The sequence below is a fragment of the Amborella trichopoda genome, chromosome 10 (assembly GCF_054954075.1).
Source record: "Amborella trichopoda isolate Santa Cruz 75 chromosome 10, AtrichopodaSantaCruz75HAP2 v2.0, whole genome shotgun sequence".
Lineage (NCBI taxonomy): Eukaryota > Viridiplantae > Streptophyta > Magnoliopsida > Amborellales > Amborellaceae > Amborella > Amborella trichopoda.
Genome location: NC_142345.1, coordinates 11759948 through 11785605, shown reverse-complemented (window position 1 = coordinate 11785605; position 25658 = coordinate 11759948). Strand labels below are relative to the sequence as shown.

Below are 25658 nucleotides of genomic sequence, written 5' to 3'. Positions count from 1 at the left end.
ATGCACTCTCGCTGCCATGCACTTTCTCTGTCGTGCTCTCTCATGTTCTTCAGTCTCTTACTACCGCGCACGACGATGCTTCTTTTCTTCCCTCTCTTTCCGTCACGCACTTCCTTAAGCCAAAAAACTCTCTGTTCTTACATTATAACTTTGTGTTGACACCGTTTCGTGTCTCATCAATCAAAACTGTGTCATCTACGAACAACATACACCACGGTACCTCATCCTACAGGTACCTAGTTAAGTTGTCTATAAGTAAGATAAAGAGGTATGGGCTCAATGATGACCTATGATGTAAACCTATTATCACTGAAAACTAACTCGTCTCTCTACTAGTTGTTCGTACACTTGTTAGCGCTCCATCATACATATCTCTCACTAAGTTTATTGATCATTCTAAAATCCTTTTGAATAGTTGTATAGGGCTCTATATTTTGTTTCAATTTTATAGCTAGGATTGGGAGACTAGCAAAAAACAATAAAATTCAAGTTCTTTGGGATCATAGTGGATGTACCAAGTGTTAATAAACAAGTGCCATTCACACTTACCCCTAAATTTTCACCTATTTGTGTTACTACAATTTGCACCGCAAGGGCATTATGATGTAGATGCTTGGTGGTTGAGAAGGAAGGCTATTATTTTGATCCTATGAATCTCAATTCTCATCGACCCACCCACACTCTAAGGATCATAAAACATAGCACACGGCCCTTGCATATAGTCTATTATTTTCCTTACCTTTTGTTTCGTGTCTAGTTTTTGTTGATTAGGGTACATAATCATGGAGAGAAGAAAGGGAAAGTACTACACATTGTAGAGATGAATCATACAAGGAGATTGTATAATATGAGACCAATTTATCTTTGATACAAGAAGATCATGATTCTTACAAGCCATTACATGTCAAATTGGATGGCTAGGGGTGTGTCACAAAGTTCGAGAATTTTTTACTTTTTTTCAACTTTTAGTCTAGTCAATTACATACTCACAACCACTCGATTTCAAATCTAACATATAAGAGTAATTGTGACCTCCTTGTATTAAAAGTAAATGGTCGCTTTATATACTTCTTTTTACACAAGTCCTTTAGAAAGTCGAAAACCATCCCACTTTGGATTAGTTATGACTAGAGACATCGATTTTTTTTCTTTATGCGCATATAGTTTACTGCCATTGTAGTAAATTATATACTTGTTCCCTTGGGCCAAGAACCCACTTCATAAGAATTATGGTTTGAAATTTTTGAAATCACTAGATGAATAACTTGCATATAAGCATATTTTTATTTCTTAAAACACCTGAATGTGAAAATATGGTTTCAATTCAATCTTTGTATTTTATTTCTTTTAGTGGCTTTATTGTGCATGTATTACTTTTTTTCTCTAAAAGGTTGGTTGTTAGGATGAGTAACATACCACACCAAAATTTGGGGACCGAGAAAATAAACCTACGTAGGTTTTTGCTAGTGGAAGCTGAGTTTAAATTTTTTGTTCTTGTTTGTTTTAGAGGAATTATAATGTTTGTTTTCTCATTTTGTAATTTTACATGTAGCCAAAACTCAATACATTTCATTTTCCCTTGGAAGATGACAAAAAATGCATTTCACTAAAACCATGGTTTCAAAAATCGCTAACTAGGATGGGATTCAATGTCATTCAATACGTCAATGCTCCCCCCCCCCCCCCCCCCCCCCCCCCCCCCCCCCCCCCCCCCCCCCCCCCCCCCCCCACCAAAATCAAGAATCGACTCTATTCCCTCCAAATGCATCTATAACATATTTGTTTGAAATCATCAAATAAGTATATTACAGATGGAGCAGATGCTCTATGAATTTTTTATTTTTATTTTTATTTTATGATATACTTTTTATTTTTTCCCTAGATAGCTGATTTGGCTAATCCAAATCATTATTTTGGAGAGCCGATCTACTTCGACCATTTGTGTTTTGAAACATCACCAAAAAGTATTCAATGAAAATGTTTTGAAACACTTCCATTGAATACATCAAGGCATTAAACGTATTTAATGGCTAAAATCTTTGTTGCATGTTATTTATTCATGTCCATTTATGTATGGACAATATGAGAGTCAAGGATAGAAACCAAAGTTTGAGAAAAATAAAGGGAAACAAAAATAGTTCAGAAAACCAAAGAAGGCAACACAAAAAATAAAAAGGCGACACATAATTATTTATGTAATTCGATAAGTTGCTTACATCCACAAGGCATAAAAGTTCTCTTCCACAAATCAGAAAAATACCATGCAAGTATGGAGAATACAAGGGATCACAAGCTCTCTGTCAGGCCTTAAAACATGATCTTTCTCTCTTTAGAATACTCATCCAAGGACTAAAGAACTGACCTTTTCTTCTTGCATTAATTTTCTCTCTGTACAAAAATTAACATGTAATAAAGAAGAACCCAAAGATCATCTACGTCACCCATATGCTTAACCCCTTTCTTTTAGGAATGAGATAGTTTATCTCCCTCCATAGGCTCACATAAATATCTCATAAAAATAGAGTTTCTCAAACTATAGTAACCAATGTCTTAAAAAATTGGTAACCGATATAATAGAAAAAGATGCATGAGTCCAAAGAAATATGCGCTTCACACACTTAACATTCTCCCAATTGATTTTGACTAGTCTGCTCCAAAAATGTTGTCCATCAGTTGCTGATTATCAAGTAACTACAAGCTGCAAGGAAGTCCCGCAACTAGTAAAACTACCCTTCCCAGTGGGATTAGTTAACATATTTGTTGGATTGTCATCACTAAGAATTTTCTGCAATAAAATTCTTCCATCTTCTACCACATCATGAACAAAGTGATACTAAACATCAATATGTTTAGTCTTGTCATATAAGGCTAGATTCCTTGCTAAAAACAAGGTAATATAGTTATCACAATGAAGTGGTATACCTTCTTGTACAATTTGGAACTCACCAAATAACCTATTTAGCCAAATTGTTTATTTAGATGCATGAGTACGTAACATATACTCAACCTCAATAGAAGACAAAGCCGACAAAGATTGCAACCTTGATAACCAATTAACCGCACCACCTTTCAAAGAAAAATCACACCCAATAGCAAACCTTCTTTTATTCAAGTCACATACAAAATCTGCATCAACATAACCAGTGACTTTCAAATTCAACCCACTGTAACAAATACCATAATTACATATTCCCTTCAAATATCGAAGGATCCACTTCACAATAGTCTAGTAATCATCGCAAATAGTTGCCATGTATCTGTTCACAACTCCCACTACTTGTGTTGTATTAGTTCTGGTGCTATTCATAACAAATATGAGGCTTCCTACTACTGATGAATTGGTACTCGAGACATCTGTGTCTTCTCTACTGCAGTGCTAAGATATTGTTTCGAAGACAACTTCATATTCACAAGAAATGGGGTACTAACTGGTTTAGCACTCTACATATTGAAGTGCCCCAAAACCCTTTCCACATAACTATTTTGAGTTAACTAGATTTCCTTTTTCTTCTTGTCTCTAAGTATGCTCATCTCAAGAATTCGATTAAGGCTGCCAAATCCTTAATCTTAAATTCTCTAACCAATTGAACTTTACATGTTACAATATTCCATTTATTTGATCCGGGAACAATCATGTCATCAACATACAATACCATGATAATAAAGCTTCAATCACCATAACCACGAAAATAGACACAATGATCAACTTCACATTTACAAAAATTCAAGTTCACTATGAAAGAGTAAAATCGTTTTGTATCAATACATTAGCACCCGTTTCAACCCATACAACAATTTCTTGAGCCTACAAACCAAATTTCTTGGGTTATATAAATGTCTTCTTTCAAATTACCATACAAGAATGTAATTTTCACATTTAATTGTTCCAACTCTAAATCAAAACTAAATTCATAGCCAAAACAACTCTAATAGTGTACATCCACATAACATGAGAGAAAAGCTCGTTAAAAACTCTATACCTGATTTTTTAACATAACATTTTACAGTCAATTGAGCTCTGTACCTTTTAACAACATTACCTGGACCTTTTTTCTTCTTTATGACCAACCTACAATCAGTTGCATTTTTCCTTTATGGTCATTTGACAAGGCCTCATATTTTACTTTTTTGCAGGGCCTCCATCTCTTCTTCCACGAATGCTCTCCATTGACTGGCTTTATCGATCTCATATGCCCCACGATAAGAAATTGGCTCACCTTCCTCTGTTAGGCAAGCATAGGATAAGACATAGTCGTTAAGCCTCACAAAAGCCTTTTTAGGTCTATCAGTTCTTTGTAATTGAACATCACCTAAATATTCTTCAAGCTCATGGACAAGTTTACGTTCTTGGTTCTTACCACAGCTGGTTCTCATGGTTGCATTCGACCTCAATAGTTTTTGCATCTGACTCATCGTTCTTTTTCTATATAAAATTTTTATTTAAAATAGCATCTTAGTTAACTGTAATCTTGTAGTCAGTAGGATTCCACAATTTGTACTCCTTTGTATCATCAACATAGCCAACAGAAACACATTTTTTGGATTTAGTGTCTAACTTAATTCTCTTCTGCTTTGGAATACAAGAATACGCATCCTAGTAAAAAATACAAAGGAAAGAATAATTAACCGGTTTACCTATTCAAACTTTTTTTAGTATCTTGTAGTCAATAATAGAATTGGGAGATTTATTAACTGGGAAACAAGTTGTACGAACTATTTCTGCAAAACAATAATGCTATAACCCTACAACACTAACTTTAAACGTGATACACTCCATAATGGTACAGATCATCCTCTCCACAACACCATTTTGCTGTGGTGTTTTAGGAACTGTCAACTGCCTAGCAATACCATGCTCACTACAATAGTTATTAAATTCACCAAAATAAAATTCTCCCCCATTATCAGTTATTAGACACTTAATGCTCTTACCTTTCTGATTTTCTATCAAGGTCTTAAACTTTTTGAAACAACTAAAGCCAAATTTCTTTTTTAGCATATAAACCTACACTTTTCTTGAAAGATCACCAATAAAGGTGACAAAATATGCAGTGCACCCTATAGAAAACAAGTGACTCTCATGTCTCTTAATAAATAAATTCCAAAAATCCTTATTTTTAAAGGTGGGTAAAGAAAAATGCAATTTATTATGCTTTTCGAATAGGCATGACTCACAAAAATCGAAATTAAAGATTTTAAACCAGGAAAGAGGTTTTATCGAGAAATAACTGAGTTCACGCTCGCTCATCTAACCCAAACATGCATGCCTCATGTCATGAGGGAGTCCACCTTGTAATATTGGCCTCTTCCAAAATTGTTTATTCAACAAGTCCGTACAAATTACTTGCTAACTCCCCTTTTGCAACCACTAGTTCTCCCTTTGAAACTTTCAAACATCTACTTTCATATATAAACTTGAAACCTTGCTCATCAAATTTTTCCAAAGATAAAAGACTCCTTTTTAGACCTAGAAGATATCTGACACTTGAGATTGTGCATGTTACTCCATTGAACATCTTGATTCTCACATCTCCAACTTCCACTATTTTACATAAGTCAGTATTTTCCATAAAAACAATACCTTCATAATATGTAGAATCAATCTCTATGTGGAATCATGTGAATGGATGCACCTGAATCAAGTAGCCAATACGGCAAAAATTCCTCCCTATCCATAGAAAAAACTTCATCATCTTCAAAAAACTCAATTTCTTCAACTAGATTTCCTTACGATCTACATGAACTAAGCTAGAACGAAATTTATGGACTTCCCAGTTGCCTTATTGTGTCGTACAATCTTTCTTGATGTAATCTAACTTTCCACAACTCCAACAATTCACTTTCATATTTCCTCTTGATTTGGAGTTGGATTGAACTCTTCCTATAGTTCTCTCCATGATCTTCCCACGCTACAAACAACTTCCTAGAGAAATCATGACTGTACTTTCGCCTAGACTCCTCTATCAGAAGTGTTTAACAACATAATCAAATTCAAGGGATTTTGCACTATTGAGACTCATGATCAGTCCATCCCATACAAAGTACTATAGTTGATTTATCTTCTTCATCAAATTTTACATCTAGTGACATCAACTTGTTAATCAAGGCATTAAACTCATTTAAGTACCCTTGCAAATATGCCCCATCAATGATCTTGAGGTTGTAAAATTGTCGATGAAGAAAAATTTTATTATGAAGAGACTTTATCTTCAAAAGTATTTTTCAGCCTATCATATAAATCTATTCCAGTAGTTTTCGAGGAGACATTGAATAAAACAGATTTATCAAGCACCAAGAAAATTGTCCTGGCCAATTCATCAGTCCCATTAAATTCCTCATTATCCATTTTTTGATATTGATTTTTCTACCTTTTAAGACCATTACACATCCATCTTTTACCAACATCATATGCTCCTTTAATTTCCAATTTGAGAAATCGGAATCGTCAAATTTTGAAATTTCATATGTGGTTGAATTTCTTCAAGCAGTATTCAAAGATCTGTGATCTGTCAAAAACCTCGTGCCTAGTAAAGATCTTAAATCCTGAGGTTCTGATACCAATTGTATAGGATAAAAAAATTTAGAGAAAGAAAAATAGTGAAGAAAAATAAAAGATTTTAAACACAAAGATTTACATGGTTCAGCAAGTAACCTACATCCACGACGTAGAAAAGTTTTATTCCACTAATTAAAAAAAAAAAAACATTCAAGCATGGAGATTATAAGGGATTAGAAGCTCTCTCTCGAGCCCTAAAATATGGTATTTCTCTATCTAGAACACCCACCTAAGGACTAAAAAACTAACCCTTTCTTCTTGCACTAAAAAACGAAATTGCAAATTTTGAAATTTCATATGTGGTTGAATTTCTTCAAGCAGTATTCAAAGATCTGTGATCTGTCAAAAACCTCGTGCCTAGTAAAGATCTTAAATCCTGAGGTTCTGATACCAATTGTATAGGATAAAAAAATTTAGAGAAAGAAAAATAGTGAAGAAAAATAAAAGAGTTTAAACACAAAGATTTACATGGTTCAGCAAGTAACCTACATCCACGACGTAGAAAAGTTTTATTCCACTAATTAAAAAAAAAAAAACATTCAAGCATGGAGATTATAAGGGATTAGAAGCTCTCTCTCGAGCCCTAAAATATGGTATTTCTCTATCTAGAACACCCACCTAAGGACTAAAAAACTAACCCTTTCTTCTTGCATTAAATTTCTCTCTAAAAAATTAATATTTAAAAAAGACAGATACAAAGCCCATACATGCGATCCACCTTCCTAATCTCTTTATTTTAGGAATGAGATAGTTTATCTTTTTTTTGAGTAAATCAGTGGGGAAGTCAGACCCCTACCCTTTTTTTCAAGTAGATTAGGAGTTAGCTTTTTGAAGGTATTAGTAGGGATGTTGGTACGTATGGGTGGCCATGGGGCCCTCTTACGTGTTTTTTTTTCTCTCTTTAATCTTTATCATATAAATAAGGGTCTTTTTTAGAGAGAGAACAGTCATAATCTAACGGGTGAATGATAACTACCCATTGGTTAGGTGCCTCGATCTCGCCCTCCAAGTTGGGGTTGACCTAGCGGCATGGTTCCAGGTTCGAGATGGACCTAGGATCTGAGATCGCTCTCTCGGGAACCACGTAAAGAAGACGACGACAGGAGTTCCAACCAGTGAGAGAGGAATTAGGGTCGTGAGGCAAGACTTACCTCATGTGGGACACACTCGGGCTGACTCGTATGGGCACCCTCTTAGATCACGTTGGAAAGCCCCCTTAGCTTATGGCCGGTTTGCAATTGCCTCCCTTGACCTGTTTCTCCTTTTTTGCAAAGACACACACATTAAAAGTACAGATGAGTGGGGCATAAGTCTTCACCTTGTTATAGGGCGAGCGCAAATGTGTTTGTACTCAAGGAAGAAAAGGAAAAAACAACACACGAGAATCCGTGTGAATTCGACAGCCTCACGACGTCTTCTTAACAAGGGACTCTCGGTACATATTTTACCGTAAAGAATGAGAGGAGCAAAGAGATGAGAGAAATTAAGATAAGAAAAGAAGTTTGACCGGGTGGCTAGGCTGTCACAGTGGCTAGACCGTCACAGTGGCTAGACCAGTACGGTGACTGACTTGATGTGGTAGCAAGACGGGCACGGTAATTCAGACTGGCACTACGACAATACTACTCGACGACAGAATCAACACCGACCAGCCTTACACAATGGCTAGTCTAACGTAGCAGCAAGATGGGCACGGTAACTCAGACCGGCATGCAACAATATTGCTCAACGACAGAACTGGCACGATGGCTAGTCTGGCACAACAGCTAGTCTGACGTGGCAGCAAGACAGGGCAGGGTAACTCAGATTGGCACGACGGCAATACTGCTCGACAACAAAACTGTCCCGACGTCTAATCCGGCACGGTGAAACTGATCCAGTAATCGACTTAACGTGGTAGCATGATGGGCACGGTAACTAAGACCGGCACAACAGCTTAACTACTTAATGTCAAAATCAACACTGACTAATTTGACACAAAACCCAATCTGTCGTGGCAGCAAGACGGGTACGGTAACTTAGGCCGACATGACGATAATACTGCTTGACGATAAGACTCGCACGTGCGTAATGCTCAGCCTGCCCTCTGGTCAAACAAGTGATGCAGAGAAAGAGAGACGAAAGTGGAAATGATAGTGATGATGCAATAAAAGTAATGGGAAATAAAATTGAATTAGAAAAATGAAATTGAGATGAAAAATAAATGAATTAAAATAAAATTGAATTAGAAAAATGGAATTAAATAAATTAAACTAAGGTGAGGTGAAGTGAGATAAATAAAATGAAGAAGAATAACATAAAAGGGATGAAGAAAATAAAATAAGCTGAGATGATTAAATTAAAATAAAATAAATGAATGGAGTGAGAGTAAAGTCTGATAAGATAAAGTGAATAAGGAAAAAAATGAATGGAATGAAATAAAGTGAATGAGTGACATGGAATAAAACAAAAGAAAGGGGTTGAAGAAATAAAATAGGATAGTTTTAAAATAAATAAAAACAAAATGAATTTAAAAGAGAGAGAGTGTTTGAGAGTAACAATAATGAAAAGAAAAAGGACGCGTTTAAGACAATGAGAGATGGAGTCATTTTTTTTACTTGGATGAGCGGGAGAGAGTGCCTTGGTTGGGTTATCGGGTATTTAACGAAATATTGTGAGGGGAGTGGAACGAAGTTTACCGAAACAAGACGAAACAACGAAAAGAAAGGTAAGTGGGTGTTTCTTTTATGGGTTCTAGAGAGAGAAAGCGAGAGGTTGCACAAAAAAGTTCGTGGGGAGGCTGATGGGAGGCGCAGAGAGGAGATTTGTGCGAAATAAAGAGGTGAACGAGAGGGGACTGGTGAGCGAGAGATATAGTGAGACACTGGAGGCAATGGTTACAGTAGTATGGTGGAGCGAGGAAGTGAATTGATGCGAGTAAATGCAAGTTGAAGAGGATGGAAGAGAGAGCAGTGGTGGATGGGAAGGTGAGGTGGCTGCAAGCAATGGACGGTGACGGTGGAGGATTGGGTGGCTGAACGGCCGAGGGGAAGAGATTGAAGACTGTGAATTGGGGGCAGCTGTAATTGTGGCAGCGATGGGTTGCAGCTGCGAGAAGTACCTTGGCTGTGAAGGGCGTGACTAGGAATCGCAGCGAATGGGAGAGTGCCCTCGTTTCAGTGAGGTGGAGTATCAAGGTGGTGTAGGTAATGTTATGAAGGAGTGGGAGAGATGAAGATGGGAAAAGTGCTAGTGGTGGGTCATGGTTAAAGATAGGGAATTAGCGCGAGAGAGTAGTGACAGAGGTGGTGTAGCAGAGACATGGTTGCTGGGGCTGCTGGCTGCAACAGAGTTGGTCACAGGTACGGAAAGGGTAGCGGCGACCCACGGAGCTGGGTGCTCGAGACGGAGTTGTCTCGCACGGTGATGGGATGGTTGTCGTGCACGGCGATACAAAGAGATCAATCGCACATGGCGTTGGGGATGCTGGGATGCACGCGGCATTGGGGAAGGACAGATCACACGCGGCGTTGCGGAAGATGCGATGCCCGCCGCGTAGAAAGATGGGTTCATGCGGTGTTGGGCTTGATGCCCGCCGCGTAGAAAGATGGGTTCGTGCAGTGTTGGGCTTGCTATACATGGCGCTAAGGTAAAGTTCGCACATGGCGTAGATGTTTGTTGCTCACACGATGATAAGTAAGATGGGTGCACACAACAATAGGTTAGATGGGTGCCCACGGCAATATGTAAAAAAAAGCCCAGGGAATGATGATGGACCATGGAATGTGAGAGAGGAAAAAAAGAACCACGAGGGTGCACCAAAACAAAAAAAAAATGTGAGGGAAGATAAAAGGTAATATAAAAGGGAAAAAGAAGATAAAAGGGAATATATATGACCCGATCACCAAGAAAGGAAAAGGTAAAAAGAAGATAAAAGGGAATATACATGAGGATCACCAGACAAAAGAAGGAAAAGGTGGATCCGAAGGTGTATAGGGATCAGATGGTCATGCAGCAATAAAAAGAAAAGGTGGATCTGAGGGTGCACAGCAATAAAAGGAAAAGGAAAAGAGAGAAGTGAGAGAAGAGAGAGAAAGAAGACAGAAGTAATGGTTGGCTCTACTGCTCATGCAGATTAAGGGACCTACCGCCATGGAGGAGCTTGGACTTTCATCTCGATCATGAGAAAAAAGAGATAGAGAGAGAAAAAAAGAGAAAGAGAGGCAAGAAGAAAGAGGAGAGTATGAGAGGAGGAGAGAGAAGATTACCTCAATGAACCCTAAGGGTACCGGCCAAAGATTTTTTTCTCCTCTCTTTCTCACTCCAAAAAAGAAACGTGACTCAACTCTTGCTCTTATATAGATATTTTTACAGTGATACATTTATCATACAAAAAATAGGTGCATGGATATCATGGTGTTTATTAAAAATGGTTTTGCATATTGTTGTATATCAAAGTGTTCTTATGGGGCACCTTTGCTCATGACCTTCCGGACATCATTCCCTTTAGGCGTTTAAGGTTGAGTAAATCAAAATATTATAATACTTTTATGTGGAATATGGAAATTTGATTATGTTTACAATTTTTAGTTGTTAGATGCTCTTTTTTTTCTTAATTGAGGTTTTTCATAGTTCTCATGGGTATGTGCCTTGAGGAGATTGATTTAATGTAATGCTTATGGTTAAATGGGGGTTTCATGTTCCTTAGGCCTAATTTTAATGTGGAGCAAGTAGTGATCATGAATTTTCTCCATTGGTATCTTGGCCACCTTCATTGAGATTACATTGCGCGATAGCAACTTGTTGGGTTCCTTCTTTTATGGCTTGTCCCATTTTTTTCCTAAGTATAAACATGTCTAGATCCAAGATTCTTAATTTCAGACACTCCATCATGGGGATTGAGTTCTGAAGCCACAAAAATAAGTTAAATTTAAGTATTGGCCTTGCAGTAGACCACACATAGTATAAATTGTGTTATGAAGCCACAAAAATAAAGCATTAGAAGGTCTTCCTTGTTGCGAAGATGACTAGCTTCAAGTTGGGGCTAATCTATTCTTCTAATCTTACTAGTGTTGTTATAAAACCAAAAGTTAAAGTGGTTCATTCAACCTCCTCTGTACAACCTTTTGACAGTCTCTAGGCTCGTACAATTTGGGCCAGTGCTTCCAGTATTTATTTGAGACTACATGATTAAAACCATAAATCGTTTGCACACAATATGATAGGTGCTGACTATATATTGTTCTCAAACCAATATGTTTATATCCATATTTGTTGATTTTCAAGAATACCAACCTGATATCATTTTTTATTTTTGCATATGTTTTTTTTTTTCTTTCTTCATATCGTGTTTGTTGATATGAATTTGTTGAATATCACCATGTTAGATTACATCTGGCCAATGTATGTTAATATGTTGGTGATGCAATTTCTAGAAATAGCCATTATCATAGGTCCATGTACATGATTAAGAGCGGCTTTGGTTGTGGTATTCCGTATCATGTTTTGTGTGTGGTATTGAATGAAAAACACTTTGGATTGTATTGTTGTGACCCTCAAGCCCCTGCTATTGTTTACAAAGATTATGAAAACGGGTATATCCGTTAGACATGCACTTGTTTCTTAATTACCTTCTCTATTGAAAACATGTCTTCCTTTGCTTACTGTTGGCTTTTATCGGCTACTTGGCTGTGCTAGTTGCATTAGCATAAATTCCTCAAAACTTATTACAGTTAGTTCCCTGTACTTATTGAAATTGGTGGTTGTCTCATAATTTACTAGGGACTGAATGTGTTGATCTCTTGTGAAGGACTAGGGCCAAAATGATCCAAATGGCCACATAAAAAGAAATTGTCAAAAATGTGGCGATCATTTTATGAATGGATGGACAGTGATGGGGAGATATTGGACCCATTGGAACATCAAATAACCCTAGTGAAATGCCTTGCTTTCTTGCTTACTACCATTTATTATTTTTTAAGATGAAATTTAGGACTACTAGACTAGATCTTTAGCAGAGAGTTGTGATGCTCATTTTTAGAAAATATAGATGATGAACATAGTTTAAGTAAGCTTATTGACTTACATGAAATTGATAAAGATAAGGGTAAGGAAGACCCTGTTTCTCAAACACCTTAAAGATAGGAAAGCCATCGATTGCAAATGGGTCTTAAAGAAAAAACTTAATGCAAATGGATCCATTGATAAATATAAAACTAAATTGATAGTAAAATAATTCGCCTAAAGGGAGGGTATATATTATGTAGAGACTTATTCTCCAGTAGCAAAATTTTCATCTATTAAGATTATCCTAGCATTAGTTGCATATTATGATCTAGAATTATTTCAGATGGATGTCAAAAAAAAAAAAAAAGTTTATTAAATGGAGAATTAAAAGAAGATATATACATGAAACAACCAGAATGTTATGTAATTAAAGGCCAAAAAGACAAAGTATACAAACTTAAGAAATCTTTAGATAGTTTAAAATAGTCTTCTAGGCAGTAGTACATTATTTTTCATAATGCAATCACTCAAATTAGTTATGTAGCCAATAAGTTAGATCATTGTGTATATGTCTGCAATAGTGGGGCAATTTTGTTATATTGTCACTATATGTGGATGATATTTTGATAGCCGGCAATGATATTGACATGATTAAACCTACCAAATCATGGCTAAGTTCCCATTTTGAGATGAAAAATTTGGGAGGAGCCTCACATGTATTAGGCATTAAGATAACAAGAGATAGAAGTTCAAGACTTCTATGTTTATCTTAAAAAAATTTTTTAGAAAGTGTTTTAAAGAGATTTAAGATGGAAAATTGCAAGGCCATAGATATACCTGTTTGTAAAGGCTTGAAATTGTCAAAAAAAATGTGTTTATTAAATGATAGTGACAAAAATGAAATAAAAAGAATTCTATATGCTCAAGTTGTAGGATGCATAAATTATGTCATATTGTGTACAAAACCTAATTTGAGTCATGCATATGGTCTTGTAAGTAGATTTCAAAGTAATCCTAGGATGGCTCATTGGTAAGCCGTAAAAAGAATACTCAAATATATTCAGAAAACTAAAAATTACTAGTTGTGCTTCCAAACTAATAACTTAGAAGTTACTAGGTACTCTGATGTAGACTTTGCAGGAGACCTAGATAACAGAAAATCAACCTCAAGTTTTGTATTTCTCTTTGGAGGTGGTTGTGTTTCTTGGTCTAGCAAGAAAGAAGGTTGTGTAGCTCGGTATACTATAGAAGTCGAGTATACTGCTTGTAGCATTGCTACAACTTATGCCATCTGGATTAAACACTTCATAAATTATTAGAAGTTGGATATAGCCAACGGACTTATTAAATTTTTTTGTGATAATCAGGTTGCTATCTCATCAATTACAAATTGAGCATATAGTTCCAATGGTAAGCATATTGAATTGATTATTATTATATTTATGATATTATTGAAAAGAATGAAACAACTGTAAGTTATTTGTCATCTTCAGATATGATTGCAGACCCTTTAACAAAGGGATTGAGTGCAGAAATATTATCAAAGCATGTAACTTTGATGGGTCTTAAAAATATTTAAGTTAGGAACTCTCAAATGTGATATTTCTTTTGATGTCTTGATCATGAGAGGAAAAGCCACATTAGAGTGAAAAACCCCATGATATGACTTTGGATATTGTTTTTTGTTATGAGATGTATAACCCCACTAGCGTGAAAGCCTCATGATAAGGATATGCTCATTAAGTGGTATTATATCAATATATCTAGCCTTCATGGCCAAGTGGGAGAGATTGGTACGTATGGGTGGCCATGACGCCCTCATGCATGCTATTTTTTCTCTCTTTAATCTTTATCATATAAAAAAGAGCCTTTTTTAGATAGAGAAGAGTCATCATCTAACAGGTAAATGATAACTACCCACCTCTTAGGATTATGGACCACGTTTCTCAGAGTTTTTAAGAAAAAACCGAATGTTGGAGAATGACCTCTTCTGTCGATCTATAACTAGGCATTTCATGACCATGGAGAGGCATACGCCTAAAAGCTTTAAGTTCTCATTGTTAAGGAAAATCCTCCACTCTGCGATCCTCAGTCTCACGACACTGCCAGTAATCCTAGGAGTTTTGGGGTTCTTCTCTTCCTTAATAATCCAACAGTGGTGTTAGTGGTGGAATATAAACTACAACATGGTGATTTGGGAGTGGGGTAGTGTGGGGTACTATCACCACAACCCCAGCCCCTTTCCCGAATAAGATCGTTTATCTCTCTCCATTGGCTCATGAAGATATCCCATAAAAATAGAGTTTCCAAAAACCAATGAAGATAAAATAAAAAATAAAAAAGTAAAAAGAAAAAAGAAAAAAGAAAAAAGAGAAGCTCATTAGGCTGAACGGGTCTAGCAGTAATCCTATCCCGGCCCTCTTGCTACAGTTCATGGCTTGGGCCCTACTTTTTTTTTGCGGGCCCTGACCCATTGCCATCCTACAAGACACTTACAAGGCACCCCTAAACGTAGTTCATTATGGTAATTTCTGGAAATGCCATCCGCTAGGTGCCATGATCCTATCATCGGTGGTTTTGGGTTTTATGGGCTCACATAGTGGCTCATATTACATGAGTAAAATGAGATCATTTACCTTATATAAATTTGTCAATCTGGGATCGTATATTATGAGAACATTTATTATTTTTAAATAGAGGTCACAATTATTGCTGGCCATTAGATTAGATATTGGGAGGTGAGACAAAGTTCAATTTTTTTTTTTAATTTTAAGTTTAATCAATGAAATACTCACAACCGCTCAATTTCAAATCTGACAGACATATTAATTGTGAGTCTGTGACCTTCTTGTATTATGGTCTATTTATTTACTTTCTCTTTCTAAAACCTCTATTTTTAAAACACATTAATTTAAATGATAGATGATATTTTTCCAATTCAAAGATAGGATGCATGAGAAGATACATTGGAGCTGCGCTCTACCAATAGGGCCATCTAAGGTATGAAAGATAATATATTTGGTACACCATCGTAGGTTCGAGTATCCTTAGAACATTAAATATTGCTAATCCAAGTTAGCCATATTCACCCCGATATGAAGCTCAAGGACAATGTAATTCGTTGGAGCCCCAGTTGACCTTGTAGTTACGCACAATAACCTAAAGTAAAAACAAGGTAATATCTATCTACCTTTAAAAAGTCTATCTCATTTGGGAAGTAAGTAAAGAAATAATCCTGGCTAACTTAAAACTAAAAAGAAGATTTAAATATTAATATATTAATTTTTCGTTATAATGGGTGTTTCCTAAAAGAGTGATCCATCCGGTTCCCGATATTTCGCAAGAATCGATTCGTCCCCAACAATTATTGATCTAGATCCGCCAGTTCTTATGGGGCTTGCATACACCCAATGAGGAAAATGTTGGCGTTGAAAATTTAATTCTAAAGTGAACCTCTCTAAAGGAAAATGATTTGTTGAGGCTGCATCCTATCAAAATAAGTCAAGCCTCACTGCATAACACATCGAAAATTGTAATTCAAGTGTTAAAAAACATTTAAATCAATCATCTTAGCATGAACATTGTGGCTGTAAAAAAAAGTTAAAATTTCAATTTTTAAAAATAGTGTATATTACAACAAATCATCTAGACCATCCATTTCACCCTAAAGATAAGTGTTAATAGATCCGCAATATCTGTAGCATTGTTTTAATTTCAAATTTTATTGGCAATATTGGAAATTAATTTGAAAGCCATCGCGAAGATTTCCTATGCCCAAAGTGCTTTCTAGTGAGTGGCAATTAGAGATGATGCTTTATTTTTTTTTCATAAAGCCTAGGCCCTATAGAAAACTTCATCCTTCTCTAAAAGAAACAAAGAAATGGGTGGTGGCTTACCAAATGATGCGACAGGAGTAACTATTGAACCCGTCACATTTCCAAAACACCAACTATTCATTATTAAAGACAAGTGAACTATATTCCTTGAATGCATGATATCAAGTCCTTCCATTCAAAAGCGCCCAAAAATTTCATAAGCTCCTTTATAAGATAGTATTTATTGCACATAGAAAGTGAAGTTGGGAGCTCCTTTATATAGATAGTATTTATTGCACATAGAAAGTGAAGTTGGGATATTGTTGAACAATGGTCTTATCCAAGCTACATTCTATTGTGATTATGGCAAAGAAACAAAGTGTAACCACTCAATGCCTACCATATATTTGACCTTTATGTGAACCACACGCACAGCATTCTGTGGATGATAGGAAAAAAGCCATGTTTTTTATTCTTTGGACTCGAGTCTTTAACAAGGCAATTTGTAGGGCTCAAATAACACAACACAATGTCCTTCCTTTCATATATTCTCCTTTTTCCCTGACCTTCTATTGGCTTCTTAAATTTGGTGGCCTTTGGTACTCAATCATGAAGTAGAAAGACAGAGAAAATAAGATAAAAAGAAGAGGTAGACGAGAGGAATGCGACAACTTCTTTGGGCAAACACCAAGGGCAACCGGCTTCAGATGGAACATCACTTCAGAGACAAGCTTATGGAGCAATAAGCACATCTTTATAATGTCATTTTTGTTTTTTTTTCTTTTTCTCATTGTTTTCCTTTGTGGGGCAGCGAAAAACATTTTCGATCATATATGAGAAATATTTTGGGTTTGGGAGAAGATTTAAAGGTCAATTGAATTATTGGAGGGGCCTAGCCAATTATTCGTTGCCTCAATCATCATAGAAAATCATCCTAAGTGCCAAACCCTTTTGAGCTTGGGAAATTTGAAAAAGCATTAAAAAAAGGGAGAGGATTTTCTTTCTATTATTGTTTCTGATGTAATTTTGTCTTCAACTTTTATATCTCTCCATTGATTAATAAAAGGAAAGGCTGGACCGCATTTCTACAATATGCAGTTCCAGCTTATAAAGCATTTAATTTAAAGATGGATGTAAATAGATGGTCCATCTAAAAGTAATTGAAGTTAATGGTCCAAATATTTTTATATCTAATTTTCAGAATTTATTTATTTTTAATATTCACGATCTCCATGTTAATGATTACATGACTTTAAAAGCTAAATCCAAAAATCCATCTCAATAATAGATTTTTCATAGGTGTCGCATTTCCACCTGGACTCGTAGAAATCGTGTCCTTAATAAAAAGTGAGGAATCTTGTTAAAAAAAACACAAAAAAAGGCTATTCATTTCAACTGGTGGCATTGGGTATGAACGAGGTTTCCTCTTGACCTCGTTGAAATGTCACTACCGTACTTAATGTTACTTGAATTTCTACTTCCTCCTTTTTTTTTTCTCTAACAATGCATAGAAGTATCGTGTCTAATAAGATAATATTAGGGTTGGCATTTCCAACATTTCTATCAATATTGGAGTATAACACTTGTATCTGTATCGTTGTAGCCAGTGGTTTAAAAAACAGATCGATGCCCCTGATCGGGTATCTCAAAATCCCATATGAATTAGTGAATCGGCGATCCAAATGGAGAATCGGTCAAATTAAGCTTTAAAAAAAATCCAAAAAATTTATTAAAATTCATTAAAATTTTTGTTGTTTAGGAATTCAATAAGAAATTTTGGTATTACATTATTAATTTCCATTTTTCTCATTAATATTAGGAATTCAATAAGAAATTTGGGTATTACATTATTAATTTTCATTTTTCTCATTAATATACAAATATTGAAATGTTCTTTCCATGTGTGAATTTATGTTAACCATTAAATTTGCATCACAAAAAAGAACAATCATAAAATTATCATGGATGAAGTGTATAATTCATACATGGACTACAATAAAAGAATAGATTAAATCGATGAAAAAATAGCCACTAAAATCTCGAATTGGCGGGAAACCCTAATCCAATAAAAAAAAACCCAAATTATTACAACCTAACTAACTATAATATAAATTTATTACAACCTAACTAACTATAATATAAATTTATTAAAACCTAACTAACTATACTATTATATACTGAAATTGTAATTGTTGGTTTACATTTTATAATTATTTTATCATACAAATAATAACAAATCCAAAATATATTATAGTATTATCTAATTTAAAATATATTATTGACAACTATAAGAAAAATAATACATTACATGATTTATAATACAAATAAATTAATAATTAAAATAAAAGATTTGGTTATCAATGTAGAAATTATTAGAATGTGTACCAATTTTCGAACTAACACTTTAATTTTTCAAAAAATTAATTTTTTACGTATCTAGAATAAATTTAGTAGAAGAGATTGTTAGTAGAGAGAAAGAGATTTCAAATGGCCTCATTATAAGAACGCTATCTTTAAATTAATATTTCTAAATTTTTGTTAAAGATCACCATATTATAAAAATAAAAAATATAATTACATAATTTATTCCTAGGTTGTATTAAGAAATACTTGTTGTATTGAGAAATAGCTTTTATTTCTTTTGACTATAAATAGTTGTTGTATTACCTTTTTTTTTTGTTTTTTGGACAAGAAAAATATGATACTTGTTGTATTACCTTTTATTTTATTTTTTTGACAACAAAAATAAGAAGATGTTATATTACTTTTTTTTTGCATATTGTATTACCGTTTATTTTTTATAAAAAAATAAGAAAAAGATGCTGCCAACGTACCTTTTATTTTATTTTTTGACAAGAAGTACTTGTTATATTACTTCTTTTTTTTTTGACAAGAAAAATAAAACGATGTTGTATTACTTTTTTTGACAAAAATACGTATTGTATTACTTTTTATTTTTATGAAAACAAAAAAAAAAAAGACACTAGATAGCACCCAGAGGGTTCAAACTTGAGATGCTTATGCTGAAATCGATAGTGATAACCAACTATACCACATCATCGTATGGTGCTTTTTTTTCCATAATAAATATATATATTATATTACTGCCTCAACTCTCAACGTTATATTAGTCCCACATCGAAGGAGGAGTGTAACATTTCTCTCTATAAATAGTTGTGTGAAAAGGATTCTCCGTGCAAGCGTAAAAGCATTGAGGCAGCCTATATGACGTTTGAGGTGAGGTGCCATGCATGTGAAGCTACATTTCAACAGGTTTGAGGTTGCCACGTGTAGCATATATTTAATTTCGTCGGGTTTGAGGTGTCACGTGTCTTGAGAACTGAAGGTATTCCATAGGCAACTGACACGGTTCACGTGTATCCTATATTTAATTTCAACAGGTTTGAGGTGCCACCTGTTGATTCTTGAGAACTGGCGATTGTGTCGTGTCCACTCACCAAATTCACCGATTCTTGAGAACCTTGAGAACCGGCTGTATTCCATAGGGAACTGACATGGGTCACTTGTATCCTATATCTAATTTTGACAAGTTTGAGCTACCACCTGTCGATTCTTGAGAACCGGCTATTGTGTCGTGTCCACTCGCTAGATTCGCCGATTCTTGAGAAACGGCGGTATTCCATAGGAAACTGACATGGCTCACCTGTAGCCTGAAGACTGGAGGGAGCCCATTGTGGACTTCGTGAAGCATGGAAGGCTACCTCAAGATCGAGCGGAGCACAATGGCATATGGCAGATGTCCACCAAGTACACCCTTCTTGATGGGGATGTCCTCTTTCGTCGGTCATTTGATGGAATCCTCCTCAGGTGCGTCGACGCACAAGAGGCAAGCAAAGTACTTGAAGAAGTACACTCGGGCATCTGCAGACTGCATCAGTCTGGCCCCAAGCTCTACGAGCGCATACGCAGACTCAGCTATTACTGGCCTTCCATGGTAGCTGACGCCCAAAACTACGCCAGAAGATGCCAATTGTGCCAAATCCACTCAAGCCTCATTCATCTGCCCCTAGAGCCTCTTCATCCTATGGTGACATCATGACCCTTTTCTCAGTGGGTATGGACATTGCAGGATGCATTGACCCTCCTTCTGCCTTGGGTCATGCCTTCATCCTGGCAGTGACAGACTATTTTTCCAAATGGGTTGAGGCTATCCCTCTCAGACAGGTTCCGGGGACAACTATGGCTAACTTCATGTGGAACCACATCATATATCAGTTCGGGGTCCCGGATCGAATAACTTATGATAATGGCCCTTAGTTCAGGAGCTAGCATGCGGATCGCCTAGGCAACCAGTTCGGTTTTGAGTGGAAGTAATCGACTATGTACTACCCTCGAGCCAATGGGTTAGCTGATGCATTCAACAATACTTTGGGTGGGGTGCTCCGGAAGTCAGTGTCAAAGTTAAAGAAGAACTGGCACGAGAAGCTGCCTGAGGCTCTGTGGGCCTATCACACTACCACCCGTAATGCTACGAACTACACCCCTTATTCCCTGGTCTATGGGGATGAGGCGGTCCTACCCCTCAAAATTCAAATACCCTCACTCTGTGTTGCTATACATCAGGGACTAGCTAAAGATGAGAAAGTCAGGCTCCGTTACCAAGAGATGGATGCCCTTGATGAAAAGAGACTAGAGTCCCAACAGAACCTCAAGCTCAATCAAGGAAGAATAAAGAGAGCCTTCGACAAGTCTGTCAAGGTTCGTTCATTCGCTCGTGGGGATCTAGTCCTAGCAGTCAAAAGATCGATCGTCATACACGGGAGCCTAAAAGGAAAGTTTGAGCCTAAGTGGGAGGGTCCATTCGTAATCAAGCAAGTTACACCAAGTGGGGCCTATGTACTAACGAACTCTGATGGAGAAGAGGCGATGCCCCCTATCAATGGGTGATATTTAAAGAAGTACTATCCATAACAAGGCAATAAAGCATGGTGTGTGCAACAAAACCATAGAAATGAAGATGAGAAACATCAAGCCAACTCCAAAGAACTTCATTTCTTTCATTGAGTTAGAAAAAGTTGCAAGTTACAACCGAAGGCTCATTATCAAGGAAGTTACAAAGCTCTTGCATCTGAGGACAAGAGGACAGCTACAAACCAAAGCCGACGATGTTGCTCTTGCATCTAAGGATATGAGGACAGTTACAGGCCAAAAGAACAAGCTAACCACTTTTGAGTCAGGTTCAATTCATCTGACAAGTCTATCAAAGATACAAGGCAGACTTCTCTAGCAAGGAATTGGGGTATGAGTGAGAGCGTACCCTGTTCACAATGGATGCCCTTCCATAGAACAACATGGACTTCATGGCTGTGATGAAGGACTTTGCTTCCAACACACTATGGTGGCAAGGTCTCCTCATTTGCCATCACTCTTGACCCCCACGAGGCATCGACGTCCGAGGTCATCGTCATGCGCAACACAATGACATGTCCTATCATCACCACGGGCAGGCTAATGTCGCATGGGACTATTGCCACGAGCCTCATACCCCCAGACGTGGCTATCACCGTATATGACCCTGGGACGTATGAAGGAGGCACCGCATGCGACTTAATGCATGCATGACTTTGAAGTACTTCAGTTCCTGCTGTTCCCAATTACAGAGGGACATTGATTCCCATGCCTCTTTGGTTCCCCCAACTATTGGCCCCCACTGATGGTCCACCTTCTTGCGACCCTTCGCCTTCCATGCAATCCTTCGGGCTTTGCCAGAAACACACCTCTGACCGTTGTGATCCCTCGGCTGACCCTATTCTTTCCCCTACCGGTGTGCCTTCCCCCTATCGAAAACACCCCTCCATGCAATGGGAACCTCTCGTTTGACCCTGTTTTTTTTTTCCCCTTTTTCGCTAGCTGAAAATATCGCGGAAAACACTGGGAAAACCTCTCCTACCTTCGTCTTGTTATCAGAGTTAGCGAAAACCATCAGAAGTCCCCAGAAGACTTCCCTGAGACCCAGCGGATTCCCCTTCGCCCCGATGTTTCCCACTTCAGCAGTCCACCAAAGCTCACCGAAATTTCGCTAAAATTCTGGTGGGCTCATTGCAGCCCCCCCTCCTTCTCCTTCGACCACGAGAGAGCTGACAGAGCCCTCTGAGCTCTTTACGACCTCCCCTTCAGCAGTAGAATGACCAGAGAAGCACTCGAACTTCGTCAGGGCACCTGTGTAAATTCTGCCAAGGCCTTGAGAGATCCTCTTCCTTGCTCAGAAAGCTTTGATGCTAGCAAAAAATTGTTCATAAGCACGCTGCGAAGGTTCACACCACCTGAAGTTTGCCCGAAAAATCCTCAAGGACCTTTCTCTACAAGTTCTGACTGGGAAGTGCTCGTTGGAAAACCCTCACCAGGAACTTTGGCTCTCTCTCTCTCTCTCTAAAAAAAGCCCTTCTACTGTTCTACCCATCGGTAAAACAGTAATGTGGGGTTTCTCCCCCTTTTATACCCCGTAGTACCGGGGATTGCCCTAAAAAAATTCAAAATGACGCTCCAGTCCCTAGTTCTTGAATGCAATGAGGTCAAGCCTGGATGGCTAAGCCTGAGACCCGAAGCAGCATTGCCTTGTGCTTCGTCAAGATTTTGTTCAGGGGACTAGCGTCGTGCGCTTCGTTCTGAAGGTTGTCGCCGCACATCTCGTCTAAGGACTACCACTGAGTGCTTCGTCAGGAGGCTATTGTCGCGCACCCTATCAAGGAGTTATCGCCTTGCGTCTGGCCAAGGGCTACTGTCGCACGTTCACTAAGGGACCTAACGCCATCATCTGGGTCTAATGTTGCACTTAGCGTCATACGTAGGCCTTGGAGCTCACCTTCAAACCATCGGCCCATACCCTCAGGAAGTTCATTCCCTACACCACAATCTCACCCTCAGCGAGTCCAGTTTCTGGTAATGGCTCTATTCCCCATGGGGTCGCTTCACCCATGGTCCGCGCTGCATGACCCTAAACTGCATAGCCACAGTCCTTGTCTCATGACTCAAAACTATATGACCATGGTCCACGCTGCATGACCTTAAACTGCACCACCACGATCGAAGTTGCATGACCCTAAACAGCATGGCCACAGTCCTTGTCTCACGACTCAAAACTGTATGACCATGGTTCGCGCTGCATGACCTTAAACTGCACCACCATGGTCCGTGCTGCAGAACCTTAAACTGGACTACCATGGTCCAAGCTACATGACCATAAATGCATAGCCACAGTCCTTGTCTCATGACTCAAAACTGTATGACCTTAAACTATAGCGGAGGTTCAGTTGCATGACCTCAAACTGTAAAGTCCTTGTCACATGACTTTAAACTTACAACCATGGTCCAACTGTGTGACCATAAACCATAGTGCACGTGCTGGCTGCATGATATTAAAAGGCATAGCATCACCGTCCAAACTATATGACCTTAAACTGTAGCGGAGGTCTAGTTGCACGACCAAAAACTGCATGGTCCTAGCTGTATGACTTTAAATTGCATAGCCATAGTTCGAGCTACAAGACCCTAAAACTATAACGCACAGCGAGGCGAATGATCCATACGCATAACTCCAATTAGACCCCCAATGGAGTTAGATGCATGAAAGGGTTGTACTCATCTCATCACCTCAAGAGAGTTAGAGACATCCTTCTTTCAACCCATGGTGGGGTTCATACGTGCTCTGGCCTCTCGGAGTTCCATGCACACCGATATTTATTATCCCCATGGAGTCACACTGGCCCTCCTAAGCCCCAGTGAAGCCTTTCCTGTTAACTACCCCTCGTAGGGTCACCATCTTCATCTACATCTCTTCACATGTGGATAGCCTTTATTATCTTTATCCCGAGGGGTCAGATTGCTATCCACATACCTACCCCCCATGCAATCCTACTGACATGGCGACTCATACACGGTCCATGCTGCATGACTTTAAGCTGCATAGTCACTGTCCAAACTATATGACCATAAACTGTAGGAGAGGTCTAGGTACACGACCTTAAACTACACGGTCCCAGTTGCATGACTTTAAACTGCATAACCATAGTCTAAGCTATATGACCTTAAACTATAGTGTACGTCCTGGCCGCATGATGTTAAACTGCTTCGTCGAGGTCCAAGAGGCATGACCTTAAAGACACCTCATGTGCACATACACCTCCCTTTTTGCATGCATCTTTACGCATGTCTTCCCTAACCAGCTCATTGGTGCACGCGCACCTCCCTTTTTACATGCATCCTCACGCACGTCTTCCCTAATCGGCCCATTGGTGTGTGCATACCCTTTTCTTCTTCTCTCCAGTGAGCCTACCTAAGCCCACATGCCCTTTACATGCATCACCACACATGTCTTCCCCAGCCGGCCCATTCGTGTGCGCGGGCCAGCTGCACCACTTCCATTGCCTCCTCAGTGAGCCTACGTACACGCACACATCCTTTACGTGCATCACCACACACGTCTTCCCTATCTGGCCCATTCGTGTGCATGGGCCACCTTCACCATCTTTCATCTCATTCCTTAGTAAGTCTTACTCATGCTCACCAAATGGCAAGACATCTCACCGTCAGTTAGTGGGTCACTACTTTTCACCTACCATTCAATCAACTCTCTACAGGCAACTTCATGCCACCCCCAAACTCACTCTATGGCCTCTATAGACTGCCATTCGTTACTGCTACGGTTCAGTTATATGACCCTAAACCTATAGTGAACGTCCTGGCCGTGTGACGTTAAAAGGCTTTGCATAAGTCTCAAAGGCACGACCCTAAAACATGCATTCTCTAGAAAAAACGGGCATGGTGTACACCTAGATACGGGAAGCCATGAGTAAAAATAACGAACAGTCATGATCACGAAACCATGAGTAAGAGAGTTCCGTGAAAAAATAAACCCAAGCACGGTGAAAACCCCAAAAGAGCACCATGAGCAAAAAAGGGTGGACATGACCACAAAGTCATGAGTAAAAGAGCCCGAAAATAACGAAAGTTGATGAAAGCCGTCTTCACGGCGCCACTTCCCCTGTTCAAGTGAAAACCCGTGATAGGGCACTTGGACCAACAAAGCAGGTTGACGCACTTCCACAGTCTCAGCCGACACCCCAACAATCATGGCTCGTCAGGGAGTGAGAGGCTCATAAGATCTCCCCAGTTTCCATGGCTCGTTAGGAAGTGAGAGCCTCATAAGATCTCCCCAGTTTCCATGGCTCGTTAAGGAGTGAGAGCCTCGTAAGATCTCCCCAGTTTCCATAGTTCGTCAGAGAGTGAGAGCCTCATAAGATCTCCCCAGTTTCCATGGCTTGTTAGGGAGTGAGAGCCTCATA

General features: G+C 38.2%; 1 long non-coding RNA gene across 1 annotated transcript; it reads right to left on the bottom strand.

Moving 5' to 3' along the window:
• Positions 1-3826: 3826 nt before the first annotated feature.
• On the bottom strand, positions 3827-10040 carry LOC148780057 (uncharacterized). The gene is made up of 2 exons (XR_016043331.1): positions 7708-10040; positions 3827-4223 (listed from the first exon to the last, which is right to left on the bottom strand). It is a non-coding gene; the product is annotated as an uncharacterized LOC148780057 (long non-coding RNA).
• Positions 10041-25658: the final 15618 nt, after the last annotated feature.